Genomic DNA, 26,121 nt, shown 5'->3' on the forward strand with positions numbered 1-26,121 from the left:
CAGCACCTTTGTTATCCAACACTATTACAGAGAGCTAAATGTAGTAGCAGATTCTCTTGCAAAAATGGCTAGCACTTCACATGGGTCATCCACTTATCTTGCTGCTAACTGCCCAAGGAGATCCGCGGTATCATTTATCTAGACAAAACAAGTTACCCTTGCATTTGCGTTAGTAGATAAACAGCTTTGTTACCGTTTCCAAAAGGCATGAAAGGGAGTAGTACTCCTTGTTTCGGCTTTCAACTTGTGCTTTCAATCAATCATCTAATTTCTTACTATAAAAAAAATAAGCCACTACAGCATAAACAAATATGTATAACAAAAAATAAACAAAAACTTCTTAATAGACTGAATAAGAAGATATATCCCAGTTAAAAATAAAAAATCATTAATCAAGGCACATACATATATAAGAAACAAGTGCAAACTAGTAAAGGTACCTTATTTCCACCAAACTTGCAAATCATTTTTATTGATCTTGCTGATTTTAAGTTCAATTCAATATTTGACTTTGGCATTTTCCTATGACTATAGTTTATGTTTTTTAGCTAATTCCATCCAATAAGTTAGAGTTTAACAAGTCTTCAAGAGTTTTTTTCATATATAATTTTTGCTCCAATTGGGTAACGTGACAAGATTAGGTTGCCATATCTTATCCTAGTATCCTTCCCAAACTATATTCTAATGAGACTTCAAATGATGATGAACCATAAAGATTTAAGCACATTGTTATCACTTGCTAGTTGGTGTAATCTTACTATAACCTCTTGAAAGACTATTAAATTATGGCATTTCTCTCATTGCATACACTGGGTCCTAGATATGTTATCTGTGTACTCCCCTATTATGTATCGTCACAATGCATATGGAAGCATTGATTATTTTGTTCATTTCTTTATAAGTTAAAGGCATGCTTTATCTAACTAAGGTGATTAATTTGAGTAATTATATCATTAGTGTATAATTCTCTTGCAAAAGGTGATTGTCACTATCTACTTGTACACAAATGGTGGCTATTTGACTCTACCATATGCACACAAATGATTGTCACTATCTATTTGGGCATTTGCTGGAAATTTTGAACTATCAAAGTGATGATATTCTTGTAAGAATGTGGCGGTTTTGGATGTATTCATCCAACGCTTCAACTATCAATCAATTGTTGTTGATTTTTTCTTCACTGATTTGCTAAGAGTTGTGGAAAGTATGAAAGAATTTTTCTTTGAAGGGATGCCCATTTTAGTTTCTCTAATTTGTCATTAGATTCTTGCTCATGTATTGAACATAGGTCAGGCTTCTCCTTTCGATCATCAAGTAGATTCAAATACCCTCCTCTTACAAAGAGGCATAGTTCCATTTCTCACAAGGAATAGGGTGAAGTAGGTTTACACTCTAGTTTGGTCAGTGTCCTCTTGCTCTATTTTGGAAGTTAGAGATAGATAGTTCCTCTCTTATTAATTCGGGGTTTTTGGAAGAGGGAGGAGTGATTCGTGATCATCTAGGCCATGTGATCATTGCTTTCTCCATGTTCTATGGGTTTTGCTACAAACATGGAGGCTGACGCTAGAGCTTTATTGAAGGGAATCATCCACTGCATCTTTGTGAGGTAACATAAAGTTATTGTTGAGATGGATTCCAAAGTCTTGCTCGATGCAATTCAACAAAAGAGTAGACATCCTTGAAAAATTGACAGGATTCTTAGTCAGATTCAATAGTGTATACTACAAGGTGAGTTTCATTTTATGCATGGGTTTCATGAGGTCAACTCAGCCATGGACTCTCTCTCCAAGATTGTAAACTCCAGTCATGTGAGCTACATTTATTATCCTTAGGATTTACCTTCTAATGTAGAAGGCAATATTAGCTTAGATAAAATGCATTTTCTTTGTTTACGCTTTCATAAACCTTTTTTAAGGTCCATTTGAGGCCTTTCTACAAATTTTAATCTATTAATAAAATTTTGAGCTAGCATCTCTTTCTCATGTGTAGGAATTTTGATTAAAAAAAAGAAAGAAAAGGTCATTATCACTAATGAATTGTCATTGACATAGATTATTGAATTTGTTACCTTTCCAAGTTGATGATTTAAGAGTAGAATATGATCTGCATTGCTTTGTTAAAAACTATATTTCATCATAGCCAAAATAAATCAATCAAACCAAGCACATGGCAATTGTTTCAATCTATAAATAGCTTTCTGTAACTTGCATATGATCACAATGCAACAAAGCATTCTTTACATAAAATTGATACAATAGCCAATCTGAATTGGCTACCAAAGATAATAAAACTTTGATCATGTCTAATTTCGCCATCGATGAGAACATTTCTTCAAAATCATTATCATAGATCAATTGATCTATCAACTTTATATTCTTCTAGAAGATACATTTGCACCCCGTTATCTTCTTCTCCACTGGTAATGAGATCAAGGTCTATATTTTATTCTTCTATTGTGTTGATATTTCATCTTTAATAGTTTGAGTCCACTCTGGATCCATAAATTTGTCTTGCATTCCATTTGAAGCTTCAACTAATGGTATAGTATGTGATAAGTGCATATTTTACATGCTTTTGGGTAGTGAATTATACATGCTTTAGTGTGTTTTAGTCAATATAAGAACCAAATATCTGGGTTTCTAGTTGAATTTTACATTTTGCGGCTAAGTGAGAAAAATTGCATTTCTATGGATTTAAGTATGAAAATTTCATATTTTTGTAGGTTTTAATGATTCAATCATCAATTGAATAAAGTGATAAAATATTTAGATGATTCTTGTTGATTTGAAGTGGTTTTCAAATGAACATGAAGTGTACAGGTGAAGGAATACAATGCGTGCGAGAAAAGAAGACAAAGAAAGATTTGTCCACAGTGCCATATTGATGGGTCAGAGATCCAGTCCACGGATTCATGGTAGACAACTATTCAAGGCAAGAACAGAATATCAATTTTTGGTTGGATTGTGGGGTGGATTGGCTCGTGAGAGGTTGAATACAATTTGCTCAACTTATATCATTTGCTCAATAATGTCACACCTTTTAATGAACAAATTGTAGACTTTTTGGTTGTAAAGTTGAAAATCTAGAATGGGCTTTTGGACCATTTTCCCTCTATGTAAACACAATTGAAGCAAGAATCAAAGGAACTTGGGAATATAGGAGAAAAACATCAACAAAATGCATATCTAAACTTAAAAACTCTTAGATCTTAGTTTAGGTAGATTAGGTTAGGTAGTTTTAGATTCATTCTTGTATTTATGGCTGGACTTGGATAAAGATTTGAGGAGCAAAAATGGAGAGTTTTGGAGCTCATATCTCCTATCAGTTTCTTTCTTGTATTGGATTTCATATTTAGTTATAATAAAAGTTTGGTATTTTCTTCGATTTCATTTATGCCGTTCCAAGTTCCATGCCTAGATGAGGTTTAATCTGTTCTTCGCTGGTGGATTTGAATTTGGTTAGTGTGTTTATCCTTTAAGCAAATTTTTCATGTTTTTGGATTTAATATTTGTAATTATTTGACCATTCGTTGTAAACGAAATGATGAACCAAAAGTTATTATTCAATGCTAGTTTGTAAGAGCATGAAACTAATAGAATAATCTCACAAAATTAGAGGTGCACCTTCATGGATTCACTTAGTAATTTCCTTGATTTAATGAGTTTGTAGCTAGCTTCATTACGATGAAAGTAAGTATAGATTAGCTATAGGTATAATTGATTCATTGGCAAAAGTTGGTTTCACATGTATTAGGAAATTACTGTGACAACCCCACCTTTCCCTAAGGCGTACCCCAGGGTTTGGCGAGTCGCCTACCTGACTCTCGTCAGGACTCACTCACAAACCCCCAAAAGCAATAACCATAACCTTGATAACCAGAGCCGTAGCAATTTCCAAACTTAAAGAGATATATTCATTGACATCAATTGTCCACAATACAACAAAAGATCCAAGCTCAAAACAAAATCGATAAAACTAAAAAGTGCACTAGGACAAGTGACAAAAAGCATAGACAAAACTTCAGCTCTCTCCAACTCATACTCCCACATTCTCGCCCCCTATAAGGAAAACAAACTAGTGGAGTGAGCTTTTGCCCAATGAGGTTCCAAGAAAACATGCGAGCAAAGTAGCAAGAGAACGATCACATACATAACCAGCTCAAAACAAAGAAAGTAAATGTCAACAAGACAAGAAAATAACATTTAGCACTTTCAAGTAGAAAGATACAATTGTGTTCACGCGAACCAATTCAGTGGCAGCTTGTCTTGATTCTGTTGACACTCCGTCAACCTTGGATATATAGTAACCATACCCAGTAGATCACCACTTCGTGCCAATCTCTGTCCACCGATCATCCGTATTTTTCGGGCCCGCATGCCAAATATAACAAGAGAGTGTAATACTCGAGTATACCAATCCAGTAACAATAAAAATGACACAAGGCTCATCAATCATCTCGACCAAGCCCTTGCGGACTTGATTCGACCAACTAGCCAATGGGGTTTGGGATCCGAAGCATTGTATAGTCGGTGGATACTATACCCAAACGATTTTCGAGTCATGCACATGAATATCATTTCACTTGTAAACAGTGTCAAGTTAGGGCAAATGTGATAAAGTACACATTTGCCCAGCAAATATCAAGTCAAGCTAGCTCAGCAAGTCAAAAGCAGTCAACCAATCTATCATTTCAAGATAACATTTCAAGTATTCAAAATCTTGTCAAGACCACATGTCAATCAAGCAATTGTGACGACCCTACCTCTCCCTAGGGCGTACCCCAGGGTTTAGCAGACCGCCTGCCCAACTCTCGCCAGGACTCACTCACTCTCATCTTCAAGAAAACAAATTTTAACTTCATAAGGAAATGAAACAACAGTTCCCAAACTTAGATTGTATATTTATACTCATGTCTATCTCAACTGTTCGTACATTCCCAAATATAACAAAAGATTTAAGTACTAGCAGCACTTCCAACCCTAAATGAGCGCTAGCGCGAGTACAATCATAAAAGTCAAAAGTCTAGACAAAAACAGCCTGTTCCAACCTCACGCCTATGCTCGTACCCCCTGTAAGGAAAACAAAAGCTAATGGGGTGAGCCAAAACTCAATGAGGTTCCAAAACATCATGCAAACCAAGTAGCAAGTTGAATGTTATACAAAACTAGAAATTTCAAAGTAGCGAGCAAAAGTTCATAAAAGTGAGCAATAACACTTCAGATAGCAAATTGAGTAAATATACAACATTTCCAAGTATAAGGATACAGCCGCTGTTGCGAGCTAACTCGACCATAGCTTGCCAGGAAGTAGTTGACACACCGTCAACTTTCAAAGTAGTGTAACCAATCTAGTAGAGCACCACTAAACTCCAATCTCCATCCACCACTCAACCCCCTACAGGGCCCAAACTCCAATATAAACAGTGGTGGTAATACTCGAGCATACCAATTAATTGAGGAGAAAATACTCCACTCGACAAAACAGTAGACCCAAGGTTCGTTATCTAATCGACCAGTCCTATGCCGGCTCGATCCTATTAACTAGCCAACAGGGTTTTGAAATTCTAGGCAGTGTTCAAGTCATATACATATATATCAAACCAATTGTAACCAGTGCACAGTAATAAGTCACATTAGGGCAAGTGAGATAAAGTACACCCTTGCCCCATCAAATAAGTCAAGCACTATCCAATCACATTAACAAAGTATTTCATTCAAGTATCAAGTTCAGTCATGCACTTGGAAATACTCACCAATGATTTACTGCTTTTCAAAACCCAGCTCAGGTTCAGCTCCCTGGCTAGTGTCAAAATCAGCGATAAAATATCGTATAACAACTTGCAATCAATTAGGGTTTCAAAATATGTGAGCTTCGCTTAAAGAAAACCAAGTGAATAGAATTCATTTGAATAGTCATTATAATACTTGATAATGAGATGTCCCCACTTCTCCCTAGGGCAAACCCAAGGGTATCGGTGGGACACTTGCCTAGCTCTCGCCAGGTCTCAATACAAGTCAAATTTAAACTTAAGGTAATCAGCAATAATAAAAGTCAATATAAAGAAAAGTCGCTTCCTTATATAACCATTCAAGTCTTACATCATGAGTTTCCAAAAGGTACATCAAATTTTTACAAAATTACAACTATCCAAAGTCGACTAATCGATTAAATCCAAAATTCTACTCAAAAGGTAATCAAGTCGGCTTCTCCAAAAATCTTTCCATTCCGAGCTCTTGTTAGGGAAAACAAACTAATGGGGTGAGCTTATGCTCAGTGAGGCCAAGAAAATCATGCAAACACGTAATAGAGCAAGTAGAAGAGAGCATGAGAGAGAAATCGAGACAATAGTAAAGCTAGAAGTTTCAAGTAGCAAAAGTAAGCAGAAACAATTAAGGATACTTGAGCTCTTAGGAGCTAAATCCACGCAGCTTGGTCAAGGTCTTGATCCAAATATCCCACATTGACTCTTCGTCAACCGAGCAAGCACCAAACCCGTAGACTCCACTTTCACCAAATTTCATCCACTGTTACACCCCCTAACCAGGCCTGAACATCAAAAGTTTTGGTATTACTCGAGTATATCATGGCAATACTATGCGAATATGCCAAGCAAGATCTCTCCAATAGATCAACCTTTATGACTTCTCACGGTTCACTAAGCTTCTCGACCAAGCCCATGCCGGCTCGATTTGCAAAGTTAGCCAATGAGTTTGAGCGTCCCCCATGAGTACAAGTATAAGTCGATGAGATAGCTCTCCAATCGACGTTGAGTTAAACACAAGTATAATTTCAAGTATGAGCACGTCGATTATCTAATCAAGTAAAAGAGAACGAGCGTGATAAAGTACACACTCATCTCGACAAGTCCAATTTACATATTCAACAAGAAGTATTTCAAGTATTATGCAAAAAATCATGCATTTGACACTCACCAGTTCAAAAAGCAAGTGATCAAATAATTCCTTTAAGGTTCCTCGCCGGAATTCCTTTCGAATCCCTCTTGAGCACCTGAAGAAATAGTGACCATCCATCACTCACGTATACTCTATACCACTTAACATTCAAGGAAGAAAATGCACTTGCTTAAAACTTAAGACAATGCCTTAAAAGAGTTTTACTTATCAAAAATCAAAATTCAAAAATGAGGATTTAAGGTCACAAGTTCAAGTCAAGTTAAAGGAGCTTTTCGCTAAATCATTGAAATAATGCTCAAAGAGAACTCAAGAGTCGTCTTTGATTTAAGTCATGGTATGTAAATTTCAATTCCAAAAGAAAGTACAATATTCACTTTTGACATGAAAATCGAGAAAAAGGTAGATAGTTTTCATCTCCCAAAATTTCTAATCTCGTGAACCAAAAGTTTGAATATAAAGGACGTTCACATTTTCCAAACTAATGGAGATAAAAATTATCCAAAACTCCACTCATTTCATAGAAATTGTCAAAGTTAAACGTTTCAAGATTTGAGTAGAAAGCCGGAGGAATTCCTTAAGAATCACTCGAGTTAAAACTCTCCATTCTTAAAGTTCAAACTTATGGAAATCAAAGTTATCAGACTAGCGAGTGAAGTCTATTTCTCAAGTATGAAATTGAGGCGCAATACCCAAGAAAGTTAACAACCAAGAAAACGCATCAAGAGAGGTTTATTTCATTGGGAATCGAGTTTCAAAAATGAAGGTGTTAAAGTCACAAGAGAACTTGTATCATTCATGAAATCGAGTTTAAAATGAACCATCAATCTCAAAAGGAAGTTGGAAGTTCATTAAAGTTCACTTCTTAGGAAATCAGAAATTTTTTCCAGCTTTACTCGACAACAATTGAGAAATTGTATCTTGAGTTTGGAAGGTCCAAAAATGGAAAACTTTATGCCGTTGGAAACTAGATTCAAAGTACTAAAACTTCCCCGAAGACACTTTTCCAAGATTCCAACCAGAAACCATTCAAATTTCAGCTCAAAATTACAGTTTCATGAAGACTGGACAGAACCAGTCTTGGTTTTTCAGCAATGTTTGGAAATTCGGAAAAATTCACAGGAAGTGAATCAGCCTCTGAAATTTATTACACAATGAGAGTTACAAGTAAAGTTTCAAACACAATAAGTAGAAATAAATTTGGAGTTTTGAGCAGCAACGTACAATAGTTTGAAGACAGCTGGTTTTCTACACAGTCTTGAAATCAGGCCATATCTAACTCTATTCAAGTCCAAATTGAGAATGGTTTATGGGGTTAGAAACTAGATTCAAAATTCTACAATTCATCAGAAGACATCATTTCAAAAATCTTTTGACAAGTGAGACAAAATTGAGCCACAAGATACAGTTTCACAGTTGCTCTCGAACAGACAGGCAAAATAGGTCAGTCCATTTTGCCGATTTGCTACAGTTTACTCAAAACGAACTAGCAGGGGATTATTATACCATTTGAAAGCTCTGAATATCTCTTTTTTATGCCACAAATGGCACTCAATTTTGACTTTTGTACAAAGAGTTATGTTCGAACAAAGTACCAGTGGCCGGCTGCCCTGACAACAATTTCCAGATTTTGAACTTTTCCAAAACTCAAGTTTTATGCAACCATTGTGAGGACTTGCAAAATTCCTTATATTTCTCTTAAAAATTCCCTTTTATTTGGAAATTATTACTTTATAATGACCCTACTACCCAATCACCCCACAATAAGTGCAAATGAACATAGAATTAAAGGTTTTCCCTTTCCGTTTTCAAGTTAGCGTGAATTAGGGTTTTTGTACCTAGCCGTAGTGTGACTATCCAGTACGGAGGGTGGATCAAATTGGATGATTAAGAGTGAGGTTTAGATGCTATTAAGTGTGTGATTAAAAGTGATAATAATAAGATAGTGAATTATAAGTTAAAATCCTAGTATACGCGATTTAAGGAAAATCGGCTCGAACCGACGGGTATAGTTCACTAGCGATTGAAAATACCATTTGACCACCATTTTATCAAGTTAATCCCATTGTTGTTAGAGCCTAAATATCAGCCCTAAATCTGATTAAGGTGGCCAAAATTTTTGACTTCAAGAACCAAGAGAAAAGAAAAAAATTGAGATAGAAATTGGTGGTGACAAGTGGCATCAATCCATGCATCTTTGACCCAAATTAGGACCAAGCCTTATAACCTTCTTGGACTTCATTTTCCCTTCATTTTTCATTCCTCTTGGCCGAACCTAGGAGAGAAAAAAAGGGAGAAGAGAACATCAATCCATCTTGGGGTTTTGCTTGATTGAGTGAGAAAACAAGAAAACTAAACCGATTAACTTGCAAATTGAGAGTTTGGGAAGCTTAGGGAGCTAAATTTCACAAGGAAAGGTGAAGGATAACTCTTGCAAGCCCTTTTATTGGGGTATTATGGCTGACCATCCTTTCCTTTTCCCTTACTCTTGTTTGAATTATGTAGTAACATTAATTCATGCTTGGTAATACCTAATCTAAGTGATTTTGATGATTGTAGTGATGAGTTGTGAGTTAGGGTTTTGAATGGTCACTTGTAATTCTTATTGTTTGGATGGTATATGGTATATGTAGGCTTGTATAGGAGGTAGTAGTAGTGGTTTTAAGCTAGAAATGTGAAGTTACACCTTGAATACCTTAAATTCCAGAATTGCAATTCTTCATTGCTCTGTTCTGCCCGGTTCTGTTTGACCCTGATGGAAGCCAAATTAGGCTTAGCACAAAACATGAAAGTTGTATAGAATGATGTTCTATAGCTACTTGTAAAATTTCAGCTCAATCCGAGCGCTGTAACATATGAAAAGACAAAAATACCCCTGACTGCCATAGGTAGAGCTCTGTGGACAGTGTTGACATTTCACCAATCTGACCGCATCTGTTCACCCTGATCCGTACTGAATTAGCATTTGGTCAAAACACAGAAGTTGTAGTGCTATGTCTTATCTGTCCAACGGCCCTGAAAATGCCTCAATCGGACTTCGGTAGCCTGAGTTATTGTCGTTTACGCATAGTGCAGTTAACTAGCCTGATTGTGAGATTCTGGTTCTGTAATTTGAAATTTTGACATAGATACACTACGAACTGGACTGAGTGGTCTTCATGTGAGACCCCGGTCAGTTCTTGAGTTTGATATTAGGTTATATTTGTGAGAACCCATAAAAACCCTAATCTTTTCCGAGGGTTTTATTTCCTTTAATGGCATGTTTTCTGCGTTTTCTGGCTTAGGAAATTTTCCTGATGAATTTTATTGAGTAATTATAGTTTTTAGATGATTTTTCTAGCATTGGGTAGTTTTTGAAAAATTAAGAATATATATTGGACGTGGGACCCACTAGTGCGAAAAGTTTGGAAAAATTCGGCCAATTAGGTTAAATTCCGGATACTGTGTAAAATTTATCGGGTGTTAAGAGATAAGTAGAGTGTGTGAAATGATTGATGTGAGAGAGAAAAGAAAGGATAGGAATGCATTAATGAGGTGCCAAGTGTCATGGTATCATTGGATAGGATTTAAGAGTTACTATTCCAATTTTTGACTTTTTTGACCAAAAGGTTAAATATCTTAAAAATTGCTCAAAATTCACTCATTTTTACTCCTCCATGGCCGGCTCTCTTAAGCTCAAGAAGGAAGAGGATTTCTTCAATTTTCAAGCTCCCAACTAGCACAAATCATCCAAACCACTTACCTAAATTAGTTTCTACTCCATATTATCCTTCCATTAGGTGCTAGTAAGTTGATTAGTGAAGTTTTCTTGGAGAGCTAAGGTGTCCTACAACTCCCTCTCTCTTGTTTACTTGGTAAGTAGTGATTGACTATCCTCTTGCACCTAATGATGTTGAATTTATGCCTAATGGTGGCTATTGTGTTAGAAATTGTGGTTTATTTCTTGGTTTGAAGTGATTTGGTTAAGTTTTTATTTTTTTGAGGAATTTTCTGGTTTTATGTGATCTTGATGGTGTGGTTGTTTTTGATGGTTGGTAATAAGGGGCTATGGCTCTAGTAGGTGCATATGATAGGAAATTGCAATCAATTTTGGGTTTGGAGTGAAATGAGAAAAGTTAGGGTTTTTCAACCCCCTTTTCTGTCCGGTTTTGGATCATAGGGTTAGAGGCCGAATTGGACTTTGCTCAAAACATGAAAGTTGTAGGTATTGATGAGTTGGAAGTGTCTGAAAAAGTTCAGGGCATTTGGAGTAGTGTAGAGTTAGTTATGACGTTTTTACTGTTGCTGTTCTGGGTGATCAGAATGTGCGAACTGTGATTGTAATCGTCTGTTTTGACTGGAATTGGTTTGGATTTTGTTGTTGGTGTCTTCTGATGAAATGTATCTTGATATCTTAGCTATCATATGCCTTTGGAATCAATGCATTTGGACTTGTATAGACTGCATTGGACTGATTACAGTTTTGTGTGATTTGGGAACCTGCAATTACGGTTCTGGGTTGGTTTTCTGCATTTTTGACCTAGTTGTGCTAGGATTTGGACTGAGTGACCTTCTACATTGTTGTAACCCTGTCTCTTAGCTTCGCGATGGTGGGTCTTACACCCTCATCCGATAATCGTAGTGAAATTGGTGCCATTACCGCATTAGGAGGCCAAAACTGTTTTTGTTGTTGGGTCAAATGAGTTACATTTCCTGATTTTCTGGTTTGCTATAATGCTTGTATATGTTTGCAAAACCCTATTGGGGTTGTGATTGGCATTGTTTTGTGACTCGTTATCGAGTCTCATTGCATTTGTTTACGTGTTCTAGGGCGTGACGGTGGTTCACGACATTCTCCTCACGGAAGTGCATGAAATAGCACTGAATTGATTAGTGAGTATACTACTCACTTAAATGTTACAATGTGGCTTTGGTATATGTGAATTTGATGCCTTGACGGCTAATATGGCTATTGAAAATGATTGAGGTGAGGGTGTACTTGACCGCCCTCACCCCCTTGTGATTCCATTCAGGACTGTTTACCGTTTTACTGAAATACTGCACTTGCTATATGAGATATTGAATTCCATTCATGGAAAACTGATTTGGTGTCGTTTGGACGAATGTCCAACGGCCTTACTGTATTACTGAGCTCAACCCCGTAGGTAGTCAATTGGATCGAGCCGGCGAGGGCTTGGTCGTGAATATTGACGTGCCACGGGGACTGTACTGGGGAATCTTGTAGTAACGAGACTCTTGGTTCCGGTATACTCGAGTATTACCAAAATGACTGATTGGAGTGCGGGCCCGGTTGGGGTATGTTTGGTGGAAGGAATGGAGTGAAGTGAGGTCTACGGTCGGGTATTCTTAAACATTGACGGAGGGTCAATGAGATTGGATCAAGAATGTAAGCGTGGAAATGGGCTCTTGAGAGCCATCCGTATCCTTTTACCGACTTGTTTTAATTCTTAATTGTGTACTCGAAATGAAAGATTATGCTTATATGATCCTTGTGCTTATGTGGTAGTAACTCACTGGGCTTAAGCTCATTCCGTTCCATTTGTTTTCCTTACAGGAAAATGACCACTTTTGGAAAGGTTATACTTGTTGGTTGTCAAGTTGAGCTCATGTAAATGCATCTTTTGGATACCTCTTCGAATGAAACCCTAATGTGTATTGGGTTCACTTTCTTTTGATTGGCAAACCGAACATGTATATTCGTAGTGAATGATTTTTGATATGCCGTTTTGGCTTGAAAATGTTACATTTCAATGTGTGTATGTTTGGTTGATATTTGGTTGAATTTTGGATCAACTCGTATTTCAAACGGCGAAAGAAAAATTTTGGCTACTCTCGGCCTAGTATCTGGATTCTGACGTGTCCAACACTATTCATCTTCGGCTTCGAATTTCGTTTTTATTTATTTTATGATTTTGACATATTTGCGCACGTTGGTATGTTCCGGAACGTAATAGATCGACGTAAACTGATCCGTTAGTCCTGGCGAGAGCTGGGCAGGCAGTCCGCTAACCCCTTTGGTTCGCCTTAGGGGAAAGTGGGGCTGTTACAAGTGGTATCAGAGCCACTTCGCGTGGTCTCTGCGCGGAGTGAGACTGGGCCAAGTGGTGTTGTGGTCCTAATTTCATGAATATGTCTAAGTGCTCGTTTGAGCGTAAGTTATGAACCGGGCATGTTATAAGTGTACGAATCATTATCATGGGACTCGAGGAAGCTAGGTCTGTATGTCGGGTAGGAATCTTTAATAAGGATGGTTTACTCTTGGGACCGGCCGGCTCGAGATGTGAATTATCTTAGACGAGATTCTTGCGCCCGGATACGAAAGATATGAAGGCCTAGGTTAGAAAGGATTTGGTGAACTAGAAAGGCGATTCTATGGAACTTCGTGTGGTTTGTTCGGGTGGTTAAGCATGATCGACCTTGATTAAGATATAAATATTTGGACGAAGCGCTAGAAGGGGAAAAGCTTTTCGTGAGTTCTTTTGCACTTGTGACCTAGTTGTTCATAGTACTTTTTGAGGACCCTATTGTTTCATGCAATGACTTCGTATGTACTTGACTGACTGTTCCGTATGATTGCTTAACCTGGTTATGTGATCTATGTATACGTGTTATGTGTTTAAATGCTCTTCGCAGTAAATGTTTGAGTTGCTTATTCTTGTTTCATTGTTCCTGTCTGGTGCTACGGAAAGGAGGGTTAGGTGCCCTTTAACAGTATATTGATTTGATGACCTAGATTGACTTAGATTGATGGAAGGCACTCGGAGTGGTCGAGGCCGTGGACGCAGAATTAGACAACCTACACCGGTTAGGGGTACGGGGGAAACCTCTACTGGACCCAATCTGGAACCGCAAGTAAACCCTAATGTGCAAATAGCTGCTGCTATGCAGGAAATGACAGACCTGCTAGCACAAGTAGTGCAGCAACAAGCCCAGAACCCAAACCCTAACCCTGGAAACTCTGGTAACCATATCGAGAGCGAAGACAGAGCTCTCGAACGATTTCAAAAGTTCGCTCTGCCAAAGTTTGTTGGGGGACCCGACCCAGACGTTGCCGAAAGATGGCTTGAAAAGATGGTGGATATATTTGCAGCCCTACACTACTCTGACGAACGGCAGGTGACTTTTGCCGTGTTCCAGCTTGAGGGGGCAGCCCGTTCCTGGTGGAATGTAATTCGGCAGAAGTGGGAACGAGAACAGACACCTAGGACTTGGGTGAACTTCATCAGAGAGTTCAATGCGAAGTTTTTCCCTCCTCTAGTTCAGGAGAGGAAGGAAGACGAGTTCATTCGACTCCGCCAAGGAGCTCAAACTGTGGCGGAATATGAGAGCCAATTCACCCGCCTATCCAAATTCGCGCCCGAACTCATCATGACCGAGCAACGAAGAATACGGCGATTTGTCCAGGGGCTGAACGTAGAAATCCAGAAGGACCTCGCGGCAGCCCAAATTAACGCCTTCAGCGAAGCAGTGGAGAAGGCACAACGAGTAGAGAATGCTAGGCTCCAGGTGAAAACCTTTCAGGCGAAAAAGAGAGGATTTTCTGGAAGTAGTTCGGAGCAGGAGGATGAAAGTACCCCTCCCAAGTTTGGACGAGGAACGGGAGGAGTAAGGATGCCGGGAGTGTCACAAGAGAGCCCGTCAAGAGGAGGCTCGGTTTCTGTAGCACGCGGACCCTGCGGGTATTGCGGAAAATTAAACCACTCGGAGGACAATTGCTGGAGGAAAGGAGGAAAATGCTTGCTCTGTGGGAGTGCCGAACATCAAATTGCTAACTGTCCAGCTTGCCTGCGTGAGCGGCAAGGGACTCTGCCACCAACTACTACCAACCCTGCCCAGCCGAAGGGGGACAAGGATGGATCGAAAGTGTCCTCTCGGGTGTACTCCTTAGAACAACGTCAAGTCTTTGATCCATTAGAGGACGTGGAAGGTAATAATTTACTGAACCTGGCCAGTGAAGGGGTACAGATCTGTTAGCTAAGTATAATGCTCAATTTAATCCCGGTGTAGTCAATGATAAGGAATTTCGAGGACGAAATTCTTTTAAGGGGGAGAGAGTGTGAGAACCCATAAAAACCCTAATCTTTTCCGAGGGTTTTATTTCCTTTAATGGCATGTTTTCTGCGTTTTCTGGCTTAGGAAATTTTCCTAATGAATTTTATTGAGTAATTATAGTTTTTAGATGATTTTTCTAGCATTGGGTAGTTTTTGAAAAATTAAGAATATATATTGGACGTGGGACCCACTAGTGCGAAAAGTTTGGAAAAATTCGGCCAATTAGGTTAAATTCCGGATACTGTGTAAAATTTATCGGGTGTTAAGAGATAAGTAGAGTGTGTGAAATGATTGATGTGAGAGAGAAAAGAAAGGATAGGTATGCATTAATGAGGTGCCAAGTGTCATGGTATCATTGGATTGGATTTAAGAGTTACTATTCCAATTTTTGACTTTTTTGACCAAAAGGTTAAATATCTTAAAAATTGCTCAAAATTCACTCATTTTTACTCCTCCATGGCCGGCTCTCTTAAGCTCAAGAAGGAAGAGGATTTCTTCAATTTTCAAGCTCCCAACTAGCACAAATCATCCAAACCACTTACCTAAATTAGTTTCTACTCCATATTATCCTTCCATTAGGTGCTAGTAAGTTGATTAGTGAAGTTTTCTTGGAGAGCTAAGGTGTCCTACAACTCCCTCTCTCTTGTTTACTTGGTAAGTAGTGATTGACTATCCTCTTGCACCTAATGATGTTGAATTTATGCCTAATGGTGGCTATTGTGTTAGAAATTGTGGTTTATTTCTTGGTTTGAAGTGATTTGGTTAAGTTTTTATTTTTTTGAGGAATTTTCTGGTTTTATGTGATCTTGATGGTGTGGTTGTTTTTGATGGTTGGTAATAAGGGGCTATGGCTCTAGTAGGTGCATATGATAGGAAATTGCAATCAATTTTGGGTTTGGAGTGAAATGAGAAAAGTTAGGGTTTTTCAACCCCCTTTTCTGTCCGGTTTTGGATCATAGGGTTAGAGGCCGAATTGGACTTTTCTCAAAACATGAAAGTTGTAGGTATTGATGAGTTGGAAGTGCCTGAAAAAGTTCAGGGCATTTGGAGTAGTGTAGAGTGAGTTATGACGTTTTTACTGTTGCTGTTCTGGGTGATCAGAATGTGCGAACTGTGATTGTAATCGTCTGTTTTGACTGGAATTGGTTTGGATTTTGTTGTTGGTGTCTTCTGATGAAATGTAGCTTGATATCTTAGCTATCATATTCCTTTGGAATCAATGCATTTGGACTTGTATAGACTGCATTGGACTGATTACAGTTTTGTGTGATTTGGGAACCTGCAATTACGGTTCTGGGTTGGTTTTCTGCATTTTTGACCTAGTTGTACTAGGATTTGGACTGAGTGGCCTTCTACATTGTTGTAACCCTGTCTCTTAGCTTCGCGATGGTGGGTCTTACACCCTCATCCGATAATCGTAGTGAAATTGGTGCCATTACCGCATTAGGAGGCCAAAACTGTTTTTGTTGTTGGGTCAAATGAGTTACATTTCCTGATTTTCTGGTTTGCTATAATGCTTGTATATGTTTGCAAAACCCTATTGGGGTTGTGATTGGCATTGTTTTGTGACTCGTTATCGAGTCTCATTGCATTTGTTTACGTGTTCTAGGGCGTGACGGTGGTTCACGACATTCTCCTCACGGAAGTGCATGAAATAGCACTGAATTGATTAGTGAGTATACTACTCACTTAAATGTTACAATGTGGCTTTGGTATATGTGAATTTGATGCCTTGACGGCTAATATGGCTATTGAAAATGATTGAGGTGAGGGTGTACTTGACCGCCCTCACCCCCTTGTGATTCCATTCAGGACTGTTTACCGTTTTACTGAAATACTGCACTTGCTATATGAGATATTGAATTCCATTCATGGAAAACTGATTTGGTGTCGTTTGGACGAATGTCCAACGGCCTTACTGTATTACTGAGCTCAACCCCGTAGGTAGTCAATTGGATCGAGCCGGCGAGGGCTTGGTCGTGAATATTGACGTGCCACGGGGACTGTACTGGGGAATCTTGTAGTAACGAGACTCTTGGTTCCGGTATACTCGAGTATTACCAAAATGACTGATTGGAGTGCGGGCCCGGTTGGGGTATGTTTGGTGGAAGGAATGGAGTGAAGTGAGGTCTACGGTCGGGTATTCTTAAACATTGACGGAGGGTCAATGAGATTGGATCAAGAATGTAAGCGTGGAAATGGGCTCTTGAGAGCCATCCGTATCCTTTTACCGACTTGTTTTAATTCTTAATTGTGTACTCGAAATGAAAGATTATGCTTATATGATCCTTGTGCTTATGTGGTAGTAACTCACTGGGCTTAAGCTCATTCCGTTCCATTTGTTTTCCTTACAGGAAAATGACCACTTTTGGAAAGGTTATACTTGTTGGTTGTCAAGTTGAGCTCATGTAAATGCATCTTTTGGATAGCTCTTCGAATGAAACCCTAATGTGTATTGGGTTCACTTTCTTTTGATTGGCAAACCGAACATGTATATTCGTAGTGAATGATTTTTGATATGCCGTTTTGGCTTGAAAATGTTACATTTCAATGTGTGTATGTTTGGTTGATATTTGGTTGAATTTTGGATCAACTCGTATTTCAAACGGCGAAAGAAAAATTTTAGCTACTCTCGGCCTAGTATCTGGATTCTGACGTGTCCAGCACTATTCATCTTCGGCTTCGAATTTCGTTTTTATTTATTTTGTGATTTTGACATATTTGCGCACGTTGGTATGTTCCGGAACGTAATAGATCGACGTAAACTGATCCGTTAGTCCTGGCGAGAGCTGGGCAGGCAGTCCGCTAACCCCTTTGGTTCGCCTTAGGGGAAAGTGGGGCTGTTACAATATTCATTATTTGTGCGGTAACATTAGGTTTTGGAAGAACAGTTCGATCCGAAAATGCTATAAATGTGGTAGTACAGAGCATCTGATTGCCCAATGCCCTAAGATGCTAAATGAGAGACGTAAATCGCCGACTGAAGGGACCATAGCTAACCCGCCAAATACAGGGGAAAATCGACCTAAAGGACTAGTTAGAGTATATGCAATGGGTCAACAAGAGGTGTTAGACCCTTCGGTGGGCATCGAAGGTACGACCTTTCTTATCGGCGCGCCGCAAGTGTTTAATAGACCTTGACGACACGTATTCTTGTAAACCTTGCAATTATGGTTCACGAACAAATGTATCAATTTTGAGGACGAAATTATTCTAAGTGGGGGAGGTTGTGAGACCCCGGTCAGTTCTTGAGTTTGATATTAGGTTATATTCATTATTTGTGCGGTAACATTAGGTTTTGGGACTAATTCGAAAACCCTAAGTTGGGGTTAGTATTGAAACCCTAGTTTTTGTATTAATCATAAGTTCGAGTGGTGATTAAAGTTAGTTATGCTAGTGTGTGTTTTGGTACAGGTAAGTATAGGATTTGATCTGATTTATATCGGTTAAGTGAGTTTAAAAGTTAGAAAACCCTAAAAGTTAGCAAAACCTTTAGTGTTATGATAGATTAGAAGTTTAAGTTGGGTTTAAAACCCTAATTTTGCCCTTGACAAAAGGTTGTTGTTTAATTGCTTTTATGTGGGATTAAGTATGATTAAGTATAGGTGATTAAGATAGGAAGGTGATTAGTGAAGCAATTAAGTGTGATTACATGTTTTGGACTAGATTAAGTTATAACCTATGGAGTTAATTGAAAGAGTTCCAAATGTTTGAGGGCAAGAGTGGAACAAAAGCTAAGTTGAAGTGCAAGGGATAAAGAAGTAAATAATGGATTTTAGTGTGATTGGTTGCCATAAAAAAATATCTCTCCTAAGTGGGTTTGCAGCACATATTAATTCATGAGTCACAACTAAGCCATTATAGACCAAAACAAAACAAACAAAAGAGAGAGAGTGAGCCGTGGAGAAGGAGAAGGAAAACCAAAGGGAAGTTTGCAAAGTTCAATCAATTTCCTTCCATAAATCTTCATTTTGAAGCATAAAGAATCCACTTTGGAGTTGGCTTAAGGTTATTAGCCATCATACATACTTAATCTTGAGGTAAGAAAGTCTATTTGAAGACTTAAGTTGATTATTGATTGATGAACTAGTGGCCATTTTTGGTAAAGGATCTTAGCTGTGCTTGATTATGGTGCCTCTTATGTTTATCACTTGTTGTTATGGATCAATTTGGTGAAAATTTGGGCCTTGAGGTTCGGCCATATGGACCCTCATAAGGGTTTCATGTTAAACATGTTAGTTAGCTTTAATCTTGTGTTATTGAACTTGTTATGGTTGTGTTTGATGATTTATTTCATTTGTTTGGTGAGTGGGTGGTAGAAACTGATTTGGGGTTAAGAAACCCTAGGCTAAAGTAAGGAGTAATTGCTTGGTTAGGGTTAATTTGGTTAGGGTTTGTTGCACTAATGGTTAGATTAAGTTAATGAGTGCACATGAAGTTAAATTAGAAGGTGTAGATAATATGTGGTTAGTTTGTGGAAATTGTATGGTGCAATTTCGGATCATTGGAAGCCTTCATAGGAGCTGGTTTAGGGTGTGTATTTGGTGTTCATTTAGCTTGAAAACCTGCATAACAATCATAGAACGGACCATGCGTTTGCGACGTACAAAACCGGCAAATCTGGAAAACAGGGCAGTCCACAAATCCGAAATTGAGTTCCGTTTTTATTTATGTTGCGTGCTGATTCAGAAGTTTCTCAAAACATGAAAGTTGTAGCCTCTTCAGTCCTGCATATACCTGCAAAATTTCAGATCAAACGGATCAGTGTAGCCCGAGTTACAGCCAAAACACTCACTCCTGTTTTGAACCCTGGATTGTGTTACGTTTTGAAATTTGCTTCTGACCATGCCATGTCCGTTTTGTTAGCGTGCGAACTGGGTGTTGATTCCTTCATAAGAAAGGTATATCTTGGTCTTATCTTTGAAATGGTATAAAATGCATTCCAATCCGAGCTCCGTAGCTCCAGTTATGACCAAAACAAGATCTGTTGTCAGAACTACCTTTGAATTTGGACAGTTCTGACAGGGATGTTTGGAACCGTTTTTCCCCATGCTCTGTATTGATTCAGCCCTTGGTCCAAACATAAAAGTTATAGCCTTATGAATGAGCTTTCTAACGACTCCAGAATTTCTTGATTCTGATTTCTGAGTCGTGAGTTACGGTCTTTCAAACAGGGCCTGTTTGGTAACCCGGAATGAAATGGCTGGAACTATTTTGTGCATTTTTGACCAATACCTATTGAGATCTGGGTTGAGATGTCTAAATAAAAGTTGTATCCCTTCCTCGTAGCTTCAAAACGGTGTCTCACCCACCTTGATCCGACATTCCTAGCCTAACTTTTGATCAAAACGGTTTGGGATGGCAAATCTGGCCGCCCGTGTCCGTCTCCATTTCCGTGTGCCGTTTCCGCACTTGCATGTGCCAATTTTGCCGTTTTACTTGAGTTATGCATGTTAGTGGCCGTTTGTGATATATTGTGATGCAATATTCTATTTCAGACGGTGACGGGCTAGACGGTGCCGGTGGGGCCTACTAGCTGCATACGTGACGTGATCCTTGCATTTTTGCTATACGTACTTTTGGAGTAAGTATTCAGGCCGTTTATGTGTATAAACTGCTTATGTGTTTTGATGTGAATAAAAAGGGGGACTTAGGCGAGGGTATATTTTAACACACTCGACCTAAACCCTAGTTTGTACCTATGTTTCTTTATGAGATGTGTATACATGAATTATTTTGGGTTTGAACCCCTTGAGCTTGTAGCTCGGGGTGACGTTTGTAAGTTGGGGTTGATCTTCCGACCTAGATGGACTATTCGAGCCGGTCAGGGCTTGGTCGAAGCCAGTCCAACTTAGTATGAGGTCACCAAGTTTGTGAATACGGTTCATCGAGAATGTGAACCAAGTTTGTGACCCGAGCTTGTGACTCAAGCTCAAGTTTGTGATTTCGTTCGCTCGAGCAAGTTTGTGAGGTGACTGACCAGTGAGGGTGATAAGGTGTTAGGTGGGAGTACAAGTGGAATTCTACGGACCTTATTTGTGGTCGACGGAGTGTCGGCAGGAGGTCACGCATGGCAAACGACTTGGCTTTGGAGCCAACCTGTATCCTTCATTCGTATTGTTACTTTTGCACTTGACTTGACATTTTGTGAAATAGTTGTTAATCTAAATGTGCAATTTACGATTTTACCCCTGTTTACTTACTAAGCACATAGCTTACCCCGTTTCCTTTGTTTTCCTTAGCAGGGGACGACATGGGGAACTCTTTGGCACATTCACTAGTATAGTTAGGTTTGCTTGTAATAGTTGGACAATTAAGATGGTTGTTTTTATTTTGGTGGTTTGTATAAGGACCCTTCTTAGGGCCTACTTTGTGAGGACCCGTACTTTTCTTAATTGCACGTTTTCTGTATTTTCTTTATTAGAAAATTTTTCTAGATCAATTTTATGAGTAAATATAGTTTTAAATGATTTTTCTAGTATCGGTTAGTTTTTGAGAAATTAAGAGCGTATATCGGACGTGGGACCCGCTTGTGTGAAAAATTCGAAAAAATTCGGCCAGTTCGGTTAAGTTTTGGATACTGGGTTTAGTTTATCGGGTGTTATGAGATATTTAGGGGTTGCCAAGTGGATTGGTGTAAGAGAGACAAAAAGTTAGGCAAGCAATTAATGAAGAGGACATGTGTCACTTGAGGATTTATTCTTACCTTTTTGACCTTTTGACCACTATTCATGCCTTTACCATTTAAACCAAAATTGACCCAAAATTCTTCTTATTTTGAAGCTCTTGGCCGAATTTCTTGCTAGGAACAAAGGAAAGAAAACTCTCTCAATTTTCAAGCTCCAATCTTGCCCAATCTTTCAATTCAACCGTTTAATCTTCAAATTTTTCCATAGAACTTCTTAGTTTGGTGATATTGAGGTTGGTTGTGGAGTTGTTTGGAAGAAACTGGTGCTAAGTTGCTTACTTTCTTGAGCTTGCAAGGTGAGTAACTAGGGAATTCTTTCTTTGATCTTGCTAATGTCAAATTAATGGTTTATGTTGGTTATAGATGTGATTTTATGGAAGAATTGGCACATGAATGCATGAATTTCCAGATTAGGGTTCCATTTTTCCCCTTTCTTCCCGTTTCTGTTCGACCAGGTTTGAAGCCGAATTAGCCTTAGAACAAAACATGAAAGTTGTAGACAATGATGTCTTCTAGTTTCCTGTAAATTTTCAGCCCAATCCGAGCTCGGGAGCCTGAGATAAGACGGAAATACCCAAACTGGTCTAGTAGGAGTTCAGCGAACAGGGTTGTGTTTTCACCCAATCTGACCGGGACTTTTCACCATGATCCTTACCGAATTAGATTTTGTCCAAAACATGAAAGTTGTAGCCAATAGTATAAAATAGTTTCCTGAAAAATTTCAGTTTGATCCGACCACTGTATCAAGTGAAATGACCGAAATACCCTTGACTGTTCATGAAACCTGTTTCACGCCCAGAATTCTGGTTTTGGTGTAGTTTTCCATTTTGGGTCATGAAAATGCAGGATTTGGCCAAGGAGGTCTTCATAAGAAATGTAGGGTTGTGTCTTAGCTTCAAAACACCATAAGATATACTTCAATCGGACTTCGATAGCCTGAATTATTGCTGTTTAACAATTGTGCGGTTAGCCAACCTGTTTGTGAGTTTCTGGTTTCATATATGTCAATTTTGACCTAGTTTCCCTACAAACTGGACTGAGTGGCCTTCTTCAACATTGTAGCCCTATCTGTTAGCTTCGAAACAGTGTATATTGCACCTTCATCCGATAATCGTAACGTAAATGGTGCCAAAACCGTAATATGGTGTCAAAAACTGTTTTTATCCGAAAATGTTTCTAGCTTAATTTTTGTATTTATTTTTGTATTTATATGACTTTAAGCCTAGTGCATGGATTTTAGACATGAGATTATTCTATATGAGATGTTGGGACTGTTTTGAGGAAAATAATGAAGCCATTAATGGCTGGAAAATAGGTAAACACAAAGGACATGCCGTCCATTTATCTTCTTGTAATGTGAGCAAGTTAAAGTAATTTTGCGAATGTATTTTGTGACAAATTGGACGTATTTACTGAAAATGTTATCGGCTCTTTCAAAAGGTGGCTGAGGGATAAATTTCTATTTGAACCTGTATATTTCCGCTTGGCAAATAAAATGATCATTTTACTATTCTAAAACCTAATACCTCTTTGGGTTGCAATTCCAAATGTTTACTTACTGTTTACCAAAATATAGAGGTTGACCTAGGGTTCTCTCGGCCACAAGTGAATAACTTTTAAGTGAAGTTTTAAGAGTGAAAGTGAGATAGTTTTGCCACCTTTTCATGATTTTCATCAAGGCATAGAGTCTATTGATTTTGAGCTACATAAACGATTCCGGAAACAACACTTCTTAGCTTACCTTATTGGATTTTGATTTGTCGTTGGTTAAAGTGTTTTCTGCCGGAAATTTCATAACCCTCGAGCCAGAAGCGGTCGTCTCGAGCCAGAAGCGGACTCGGTCGGGCGATTAGGGACCTGGGTGAACGTTTTGGTATACTCGAGTATTACCTTGTAGGTTGGTGGAGGTTGGTGGAGCCTGGTGAATGAATGAATGAATGAATGAGGGTTTTACTTATATACAAATGCATTTTCAAATGATTGAAGGTATAAGGGAACGAAGGGAGAATGAATGAACGAATGAATGAACGAATGGCTCCTTGTGAGCACGTATCATTTTAATGAAGGTGTTTATCGCTTTCTTTTGTATTTGAATTATTGGTAACATGTAATGAGTGCATTGAACTTCTTGTTGCCTATGTGTTCGGAACCTCACTGAGCTTAAAGCTCACCCCTTTAGTTTGTTTTCCTTAATAGGGGAAGGCGAGCAAGGACGAGAGCCGGTATAGACTAGCTGGGTCTAGCCCTTGGTTTTCTTGTGTCATGGTTCTCGCCCGAGTGCTTGGCACGGGCTGGTTGTCTGGTGATTGAGAACCTCTGTATATTTGACGGTTGTACTTCCTTCTGAGATATCTATGTATATAAGTTTTGTTTTAAGTTTTGGATCCTCGTTTTGTTTTTTTTCTCTTGTGGTTCTATTTCTGATTTGTGTGAGTGAACGACTGAGTCCCGGCGAGAGTTGGGCAGGCAGTCCGCCAAACCCTTTGGTTCGCCTTTGGGGGAGGTGGGGCTGTCACAGTTGGTATCAGAGCCATATGCCGACAGTTGGGACTTTAAGTCCTTCGTCTGGAAAAGCCCCGAGCCTCTCGTTCGTGAAGAGTCACGAAGCGAAACTCTCCGTAGGGGATGCCCGCGTGCGGGTGGCAAGCTGATAGGTACCCCGTGATGTGACCCTGAGAACTGTCACAGTTGGTATCAGAGCCTGCTTCGCGTGGTCTCTGCGCGGAGTGAGCTTGGACTGAGTGGTGAATAGGTATGAAGGATTAAGTGCTCGTTCGAGCATAAGCTATGAGTTGTGAACGTTATAGGCCTTAAATTTTCTTGTGGAATCTGAGGACCATAGATAGGTACGTCTGGGAGGAATTCCGATTGTAGATGGTTTACTCTTGGGACTGGCCAGCTCGAGAGGTGAATTATCTTATTTCGGATTCTCGTACCCGAGTACTCCAGAGTTGAGATAGTGCTAAGTATTTGAGACTTGTATTGTGGGAACGTGAACAGGCTTTGTTTGACTAGAATGAGTACAAGAGGTTAAGGGATATCTGGTGTGAATAGTAAGTGATGCGAGGGACCGGACGGGGTTACCTTAGCTAAGACTGGACCGACACATAACCTTTTCTTTCGATTCGCTCGTACACTCTTACTACATGACGTCAATTTGTATATGTGTGTACATGCATTTGTGCCTGACTTGATCCGTACTTGCATAATTGATCAGCTATTTCCTTGCTACGTGGAGTGTTATGTGTATATATGTTTACTTGTGTATTTGGTGCCCTCAATTTTGGTTACTTTTGAGTCACCTTATTGCATTTATTCATTAAATCACTGTTGGAAAAAAAAAGAGAGGGAAGGAAAAAATATGGATGGGAGACGTAGTCAGGGACGTGGTCGAGGCCGTGGAACTAAACGGACCCCAGAACCTAGAGCAGAAAGGGAAACGTCCGCCGAACAAGAACAAGGACCGAGAGTTGCAACCGGAGACCAAATGGCGACGGCAATGCAACAAATGACGGATATCTTGGCAAGATTAGTAGATCAACAAGGTCAAATACCCGTAAATCAACCCTGGAACCCTGAGACGGGTGAGGATAAGGATCTGGAGCGGTTTCAGAAGTTTGCACCTCCAAAATTCGCTGGAGGGCCTGATCCGGACATCGCTGAACAATGGCTAGAGGCCATGGTGAATATATTCACAGCTTTGAATTACACTGAATAGAGGCAGGTGAACTTCGCAGTGTTTCAATTTGAGGGATCGGCTCGGGCATGGTGGAACGTAATTAGAACAAAGTGGGAAAGAGAACAGACTGTCTGGACATGGGCGAATTTTGTAAGAGAATTTAACGAGAAATACCTCCCACCCTTAGTTCAAGAAAGGAGGGAGGACGAATTTATTGGACTACGCCAGGGGACCTTAAGTGTGGCTGAATACGAAACGAAATTCACCAAACTATCCAAGTTTGCTTCAGAATTAGTAGCCACAGAACCGAGAAGAGTGAGACGGTTTATACAGGGACTAAATTTGGACATCCAAGAGGCGTTGGCAGCAGCGCAAGTGAATACATTTACGGAGGCCCTTGAGAAGGCTCAACGAATCGAGAATGCAAAGGCACAAATAAAAGCCTCCCAAACACGGAAAAGAGGTGTAGCTGGTAGTATGAGTGAGGAACCAAGTGAATCTATAGTCCCTTCCAAAATGCAGAAAACAAATTTTTTGTCCTACCCACCATGGACAATAGGGGCGGTAGATAAAAGGTCTACTAAAGGGAGCCAAATCGAACCTGAGGAAATTTCTCAAGAAAGCCAAAAGATGGCTTCTCACCTGACTTGTGGCTATTGCGGAAAGGCCAATCATACCGAGAACGATTATTGGCGGAAAGGGCGGAAGTGCTTGATTTGTGGGAGTGGTGAGCACCAAGTTAGCAACTGTCCGAGGAGACAGTCACGCGGAGGTAGTCTTCCGCAACTAGA

This window comes from Coffea arabica, chromosome 6e (genome assembly GCF_036785885.1).
Source record: "Coffea arabica cultivar ET-39 chromosome 6e, Coffea Arabica ET-39 HiFi, whole genome shotgun sequence".
Taxonomy (NCBI): Eukaryota; Viridiplantae; Streptophyta; class Magnoliopsida; order Gentianales; family Rubiaceae; genus Coffea; species Coffea arabica.